This window comes from Melopsittacus undulatus, chromosome 3, assembly GCF_012275295.1.
Source record: "Melopsittacus undulatus isolate bMelUnd1 chromosome 3, bMelUnd1.mat.Z, whole genome shotgun sequence".
NCBI classification, from domain to species: Eukaryota; Metazoa; Chordata; class Aves; order Psittaciformes; family Psittaculidae; genus Melopsittacus; species Melopsittacus undulatus.
In genome coordinates, this window is record NC_047529.1 from 70,198,743 (window position 1) to 70,207,036 (window position 8,294).

The following is an 8,294-nucleotide window of genomic DNA, read 5'->3' on the forward strand; positions in this document are numbered from 1 at the left end:
GATCTCTAGTTGTTGAGGTTTAAGCCTAGCCAGGAACTCAGTTCAGACTGCAAATACCCTATCAGGATTACTGATCTTGCCATGATTGATGGATGAAAGTAAAATGTAGGCCTCTATGTTTTACTAGATTTGCCAAAACAAGTTCGCATGGGTGTGCGGGGGAGATGGAAGGGGGAGTGCTATGTTAAAAAAGTTTCTCTCTTCAGCCCCTTCAGGTCTTCAAAAAGCAGGAATATTCCGTTAAATTTGTTATATGTGGTTTCTTAAAACTATTCTATTTGAATCAATCATGCTGGCACTCTCCCCAAGTCAGAACACTGTCATTCACTACCGTGCTCTGTAGTAAGATTTCATTTTGGTTTTGGATTGGTTTTAAACATAAATCTCTAGTAATGCAAGTCATTTTACAGAACGCTTTTATGGAGAAGGCACCTTTTCCCCCCCAGCATTTTCTCACCTGCAATGCAGGACTGAAGTATTCCCCAATTCACTTACAAACAGCATGCTTACTTTCTGAAATTACATTCTGACTAAATTCAACTGAGACAAAAAAAAATTGTTTTAATATGCTATGTGTTTCACCTTTTCTATTGAATGAAATTAAGAGATAAAGTCTGAAAATATGGATCTGTCTTCAGAAATGTGTCTTACCCTTCTGAATGAAAATATTACAATCTACTCAGAAAAACTTACAGTGGTCTCATTGTAAGCAGATGTTGTACTCAAGGATAGGAGGGGGAAGAAAAACTTTAAGTGCACAGATCTCATTAAACATTAATTGCTTTCTGTAAGACACATACTTAAGTACACAAAGAATAGAGAAAGCACACTGTGAAACTGAGTTCAAATATCCAACAGCTTAAGTTAATTAACATGAGATAACTGCAGGTCCAAAACAGGTTTAATGCCAAATCACTTGCAACTGGGGTTTGTACAGAAGTAGTAGCATTGATATACAGCAATCTCAGCCTTGATCCAAGCAGCTGCCTCTTACCATTAGGTAGGTAACTTGTCAAAGATCACTGCAATAGAAAACTGTTCACTACAGAAGGGACAAAGCAGCCTTAAGACCAAACATGGACTTAAGTATGAAGTTTATGCTGTGACATTCTTTGGGTTTTGCTAGGGATTATGCCCCACTTCCCCACCTCTTTTCCTCCAAAATTTGCTTGATTCATGGTCCAATAATGCAATATCCTAAAAGGAAAAGTACCCAAAAAAACTATTCAAGGGAAAGGATCCAGTGCCCTAAGACATTATCAGTGATGTACAGGCTTGCTCTTTCGCCAGATTTCTTTAACCAACTGATGATGGAACAACAGTAGTTACAGTATTATTTAAGTACAGCATTTAAGTACAACTTCAAAAGGAGTAAACCAAACAGGATAAAGCAGCTTCTTCCAGCTTAAGAAACAGCAAACAGTTCACGTATATATAGTGACTACAAAGTACAAAACTTGTTCAATTTGGGAATTGAACAAGAACTTGCAGTTCCAAAGTCAAAATGTTCAAACTCAAAGGAGCTTGACTCAGTGTACTCTAAAATATTTAATTAATTAATTCTTGCTTTTATGAGTAACTGGAAGCAATAAAAATGTTTCAAACATGAAACCTAAGTGCGTATTTTTATCATCAGATTCTAATTTTGGTTTCATTTTCAGAAGAAGCAGGATACATGCTGAGTCAATCAGAATGTAAAAGTTTGCCTAGTCCACATTCACAACAAGAATATACATTTTAATCCCATATACAGGACAACTGAATGTTTCAAATTAGAAAAAGCTGGTTTAATTTTCCATTGTGGTAAGACAGCACATCATGCATTTTAAATATGTACTGAAGAATGTTATTAAAAATATAAAAACTATCTTCTTAAAACATTGTAGTCAAATTCTTATTCAGGCCACTAAAAAGAATACCACAGTTAAAGTCTATACTTCTCAAGCCACAGTAATGGGATAGCAGTAATTTACAGTAAAATCTGGTGTTACATTTAGCTGTACAACACTACTAATTATAGAGTAATTTCAACAATAAATATTTGGTTAAACTCTGCTTTGTCATCAGTGCAAGCAATTTAAAATGAAACTGATCTTTCAAAGACCCCACACTTTTTCAGAGTCTATTTTTATTTTCTGGTAACTGAACATCTTCTCCTACAGAACCTTTCTCCAGAACTACCACTTTGCAAACAGAAAACCATGTAGACAACGTAGAAGCAAAAGGGAGATTCAAATCTGGAGCACCCTGGCAATCCACAGTTCCCTTTAAACTTCCCTTGGCTAACTCTATTTTACTATTCAATACCAAACACTTCTAACAATGACATCATAGAGCACACAGGCTGCATCATTTAACAGCAAGGTAAGTTAAAGACAGGTCAGAAAGAAGGCAGGGAAGAGAAACTAAGACACAGATGAATATGAGCACCATGGTAGATGCAATATTAAGTAAAATACCCAGTTAACCACCTACACACTGACAAGTCTCCAGTTTTAAAGGGAGTATCTTCCTGCAATGCTCCTTCTCAATGAGGTCTCTGAAGAGCCAAGCTACTATTAATGAAAGCACTACACAGATGAACAGCAGTAGGACCTTATCTCCATTAGAGAGACAAAAAAAAATAAAAAAAACAAACCAAAAACCAGTAAAATATAACTATCTGCTTCTGAGAGTATTCAGGGCCAGCCAATCAATTTTTATACAAGAGGCCAACCTCACTGAAGTCAGGCCTTCAGAGAATCTTGTAAGTCCAGTCATGAAACATGTGATGTGCAGAGCAAAAGGTAGGCATCTAAAATTCTCCTTTATGAGACCTCATAAAAATTACCTACAACTGAGTAAAGAATTAAAGGAGATGCAGCCCAGAATTACTGGAAAAGGGAAAAAGGATTTGTGTTTCTGTTTGGGTTTCAAGTTTTACATATCTAGTCCACAGATTTCTCCTGATTGTTTCTATTTTCAAGGTAGTATGTCAGATGTAAGGAGCTACATGAGTAATATAAAATGAAAAAACCAAGCCAGGAGCTGGAAACTGAAATCACACAGCACTATTCAGCATTATTGTCAGCAATGCCTACACAGCTTGCTGGGCAGGCAACACCACTTGTAGAGCTGCTGTAAGGTAGTGTTTGCACAATGCCACTAACCTAACAGACACTATTGCAATGGAAACAAACTTTTTCCCCCCATGCTGGTTAAAATAAACAAGCCTGCATTCCCGTTGAGCTGCCCCACTTGCATAACAGGCAAGTCTATAATCTCATACCATACACAGAACATTTTCTTATTTGACTAGCCAAAGAGAATGGCTATTTTTTGATTACCCAATACTAATGAATCAATGATCTGTTGATGTGGCCTGCACTTAAGAGTGTAAATCTTCACAAAGCACTCAAAGTGAAGTCTATGTAGGAAATAAGTTACCAGTAAAATTACCTTAACAGAAGAGCTTGTATCACAAACATTTTAATTAATAAATAAGATTTGCTAAAAATCTAAATATTTCCTGTATCATTAATGTTATTTCCTGTATAACATTACAAAACTGACACTTTAAATCATGTAAATTTATTACTACAGCAGAAATACTGGACAAGTTGAAACAGAACACAGAACTTCACCTATTTAGTAAATTCCTACAGTGAATTTTCTGACATAAAAAAAAGTTAATTACAAGTTACCTTTCAGTCCAATAGAAGTCTTGAAGATTAGTAGAATCCAGTTAACTGTGACAACTGGGTAACAGCACAGTATCTTCTTTGCCTGTCAGAAGGAGTTAAATTTGGAGTCAAATTACATCGAAAACTATCCCACCCACCGAGTGAATTACAAAACCAGAGAAGTGAAATTGAACTGTGCTTAAGTACCTTTTTAAAACGTGAACACCCTTTCACATAGGAAGAAAAAAAAAACAAACCACCAACACAATCATTTAACTTGCTCTTTGATTTTATCTCCTTTTAAAAAACTGAAGTGTAGCAGTTAATTGTAAAGTCTAACACTCTTAAGTCAAGATGAGTCTTTCCGTTTAGAAAACCAAAAATAACACCCCTGTAGTCTGACTTCTTGTATAACCTAGGCTATAACACAATCAGACACTTCCACATCCCCTTTTCTTGCTCCCATCTTCCTTTCTTGTGTCCGGCCATTGTTCAAGTATACAACAAATAGTTTTCCAATACCACTTTTCTTGGGTTAATTTTGCGTGCAATGAGGAGAAAGCCCACCTTCCCTCCTCCTGATCCCCCCAACTTATGATCAGTTCCAGAATGAAACCACTGTTAGAATTAGTACATATTTCTCAGGAAAGCATTTAATCTTGCTTTAAAGATATCTAATGGCAAATATTGCTATACACAACAACCGTCGGTAAAACCATTTTTACCCTCCTGAAATTTACACACAATAAACCAAAACATAGAAAACTTGTCCTCTTTCAAGGAGAGTAATGCACTAGAGAGATAACTATTACTAATATAAACTATTTAGATCCTTTTCCTGCCACTAAATCCTTTCACAGCCATGATCAATGGTTGTCATTCACATTACAGGCACAACTATCACCATTTTAGTTTGTTCCATCCCTTCTTAATCCTTAAATAGATAAATCTTTGTACTGAAATGTGCTTCCCAGTTCTTCATGTAACTTTTGCAATTCTTTCATGTTATTACTCTCAACTTTCTAAAGTTTAATGCCAAAAGTGAACACAGAATTCCAAAACGAATCACATAAGCATCAACTACAGAAAGGTTTTATTACTTTGTCATATATTTAATGTTTTGTATATACCTAGTTTAATAAGAACTTACAGAGAAGTTATGTTCAAATTATTATTATTCACAACCCACAACATGTCTTTCAAATGTATTTACTTCCCAGAACACTTCCTCATTCTCTATGGCCCATACTGTTCATCTTTAAATGTATGCTTAGGAGATGGCCACATAGAAAAATGCATATTTTGCCTATATCTGACTTCACTAAATTATTCAGATTATATTGAATACAATAAGAAATGCAATTATTCTTCAGGTTATCCTCTCAAAATGAGACATACTCAGTGTTGTTGCTAAAACTTAATTAACTCACATCAACAAGTCAGAATGGCTTCAGAGTGCTTCATTTGCTCCTACTTTTTAAGTCGTACCAAAAAGTGGTAATACAATATTATGAATTGACTGCAATTTCTGGAGATTTATCAAACCGGAAGGGGAACAACAGGTATATTTTCAAAGAACTGAAGCCTGGAAGTCCATTCCACACAGCCCTGACTGTTCAATTTGAGCTCTCCCTCTTTACTGCAAGATGTGTGCGCACAGCATACATACAATTTTTGAAAGCCTTGCCTGAACCATTCTAAATGATATTGCTACAATACAAGCTCATCTGCTTTGAGATGAAACTTTGAGATCCATAACCTCTGAAAACATGGAAGGGAATGTCACAGCGTAAGCACAATGGGAATCAAACTCATTAGAACTCTGCAATTTAAGCAAGAGAAAGCAGTTTTAACTTCCCACCATAGAGGTTAAGATCAGATAGAGAACAGCATGGCAAGCAGAAATGGAAACTTGTCAGAAAGGAGTAGAGTAGGCTGAAGCAGGATGCTTCAGCTGAACGCCCTTTCAGGATTGCTTCTGTGTAACCCAGGATGCCACAAAACTGGTTCTGAACTAGGTCTGTTCCATAACAGGACAGCTCTGCAGCTTAGGGGCTGAATTTATCTGATGTTAGAAACTTAAAAATATCACACCACTTCTGGTTTCAAACACTCCAGGTCTGGAAATACGTGGTTTTGTGAGAACTTGCTGAAGGCTAAGTTTTGCAGAACTATGTGCTTGTTGCATTTCACTAACACTCTGGAAGCACCCATGCTAGCAGACAGGAAAATGAGGCAGTAAAGCCAAGTAAAGCACTACCTGTCAATGAAAAAGCTATAAATTAGACTGGTTTAATTAAAAATGGGTCTTAGCTTTATACGAAGAAAAAAAAAAAACCCAACTAACTGATCTGCTTGCTGGTTATTACTGGTATCAAAGCACCTTAACCCAAGTTTACTCCCTAGCTGGCTATTACCTGTTCCCTGTCAGTGATTTATTTCAGAAGCTGTTTCTGGAAATCCTAATCATTAAGATGACAAACCCTCAAAGCAACTACCTTTCTGTCAATCAACAATCATTCATAGAGTAACCTCCCTTAAATCCATTCCAGCCATACACATGCATGCACAGTACTATTAACATCAGAAGGCATTAACTTCAACTCTGCAGTATGTTCACCTGTGGAAAAACGATGCACTAAAAATGTTACCACAGAGTTAATAGCTCTTTTGAGAGTATTCAGACTTTACTGCCCTGTAATCACAGCCTCCCAAAAGAACAATAATAGAAGATGAATTTATAGGACCTAAATTTATAAATAACACCTAATTTTTTTAAAGATGTCAGTGCTTAATGTTCAGACAGAGGCCAGGTCATTACATGGTGAAAGGTAGACATTTTTTTTTTAATAGTAGATAAAGAACACACACAATTGGATTCTAAGATGACCTTTAGTCTTATTCTTAAGAAAATTAGGAATGTGCAGTCTTCCTCAACTTCATCCCCCATCTAGTTACTGATCAACAGCTCTAGTGCAGAATCCTATTTAGCGCATTTTTCTGCAGTTGCTCACTTAGAGGTGAAAGAAACTGCCCAAGATGCAAACAGATGAAGTTATCAGAATGAGGAGTACTGCTCTAGCAGGAAGAGGAAAAAAATTAAACACTCCTCTCTCAGTATTCACATGACTGGTGCGGGAGAGTAACCAGCAGAAAACAGGACATATTTTCAGGGAAAAAAATCCTCCTCTCCTCCTTGCCTCTGATGAGGAAGCGGCGGACGCGACAGGGCAGCAGATGCGAGGCCGGGCGGGACCGCAGGAGCACGCCCAACCCTGACGGGCCGTGCTCCAGCAGGCTCATAGGGCAGAGCGGCGGGCGGGCAGTGCCCGGCGAGGCAGCCCCGCGAGGGAGATTTGAACCTGAGCGGCGAGAAGCTGCTCCCCTCGGCGCGACTCGCAGGAAGTGGCGCCCAAACCCATGGGGGAGAGGCGGGAGGGAGAAGTCAGCCCCTTCAGAGACCCCTGTCCGCCCAGGAGCAGGGAAAGGCCCCAGGGAAAGGAGGGGCTGCAGCACCGAGATGATCTCCCCCACCGAGGCCACCGCTCCGGACACGGTTCCTCAGGGCCGCTGCCGCCCCCTGCCGTCCCCGACTCTTGACAGCCCCCACCAACCGACCTCCCACCCGCCCAACAGCCGCTCGGGGCCGGGAGAAAGGGGGCAACTCGGCCCACAGGACGATCACCCGGCCCAGCCCCGCCCGCAGCCCCCGCATCCCGCATCGGACGGCGGAAAGCGCTGACGGATGCAGGGCAAAGCGGCCCCTCGGCGCACAGCAGCCCCTCTTCTCCGCCGCAGCGCTGCGGTTGCCCGGCGCCCTCCTGCCGCCTCCCCCACCAGCGGGAGGCCGGGCTGCGGGCCGCAGTGCCCGAGGACCCACACCTCTCCGGTACCTGCTGCCCAAGCGCCCGCCGCCGCCCAGCCTCACACACGATACCGAAGTTCCAACTGCAGCCGTCAGCGCAGTACGGGAGAACCCCCCGCCGGCACCGCCCCACGGCGAATCCGCGTCACGCCCGCCCCCGCGCCCCGCTGCTATTGGCTGGAGCTTACGTCAATCGTTACAGCAGGCGCTTCGCCACCGCCCCCTCTTCCTGGGCCACTTCCAACAGCCGCTGGCCGTGAGGGACGTGGTGGGGTTGGGTTCCTTGTGGTGGAGTTGAGCTGTGGGGTGGGCTTCAGGGGTGCCACCGGGACACTTGCACCGGAGGGGCGGCTGCCTGGGAGCGCTGCAGGCGAGCCAGAGCACCGGGCGGGCTGTGCGGTCTGCCGCAGGCGCCGCCTTGCCCCTCCCCTCCTCGGCTCCCTGGGCACGGCTGCGGGCGGCGGGATGCCGCTGTCCTGCAGTCCCTGCCGTGGCTGTGTCTCCACGCAGACTCGTAATCCGCTGCTATTAGGCGGAACGAGCTCTTGCCGGGCTGCGAAGGAGGCCGGTGGCACGGCGGGGTGGGCGGGTGGCAGTGCTGAAGGGAAGAGGCGGTTACCCTGCCCAGCGGGGGCCCGCGCTGGTGAACACGGGCACACCGGTGGGAGCTCAGCGGGGTCCCAAGGTGGCCGGGCCAGAGCACCCGTCCTGTGCTTGGAGGCTGAGGGTCGGGACTGATTTAGCGTGGGGAAGTGGTAACGCTGGAG

General features: G+C 42.5%; 1 protein-coding gene across 5 annotated transcripts in view; it reads right to left on the minus strand.

Moving 5' to 3' along the window:
- Positions 1–7,642, minus strand: part of EPB41L2 (erythrocyte membrane protein band 4.1 like 2) — a 98,370-nt gene extending 90,728 nt beyond the window's left edge. For all 5 annotated transcript variants that reach the window (XM_034060629.1, XM_034060628.1, XM_034060627.1 and 2 more), the window contains exons 1-2: positions 7,556–7,642; positions 3,684–3,765 (exon numbers count right to left, since the gene is read on the minus strand). The gene's annotated coding sequence lies outside the window, so the exon portion shown is untranslated. The remainder of the gene's footprint in view (positions 1–3,683; positions 3,766–7,555) is intronic.
- Between the last annotated feature and the right edge of the window lie 652 nt (positions 7,643–8,294).